This window comes from Pyxicephalus adspersus, chromosome 2 (assembly GCF_032062135.1).
Source record: "Pyxicephalus adspersus chromosome 2, UCB_Pads_2.0, whole genome shotgun sequence".
Taxonomy (NCBI): domain Eukaryota; kingdom Metazoa; phylum Chordata; class Amphibia; order Anura; family Pyxicephalidae; genus Pyxicephalus; species Pyxicephalus adspersus.
Window position 1 is genome coordinate 25,424,417 of NC_092859.1, and position 322 is coordinate 25,424,738.

A 322-nucleotide genomic window follows, 5' to 3' on the forward strand; every position below is an offset into this window, starting at 1 on the left:
ATGCCCCCCCCAGGTCATTACCCCAATGTTTGCCCTCACAGCCCAGCTGTTACTATTTCTGTGTGCTCCCCTCCTTTGTGACCGCTGCCTATTCCCCTTTCCCAGGTCCCTAATACCAATATTTATTATCTACCCCCCTCCCCCCCCATCACCTGTATGATGGACCGGTGTCAGTTCTGCCCCCCACCAGTTTAGTGCCCATATTCTGCACCCCCCACACCCGGTCACTGTTCCAATATCTGCCCCCTCCTGGGATGATGGTGTCCCTGTGATTGCCCCTCCTATGCCCGGTATCCCCCCCCCCTCTCCTCGGTCCCGGCTG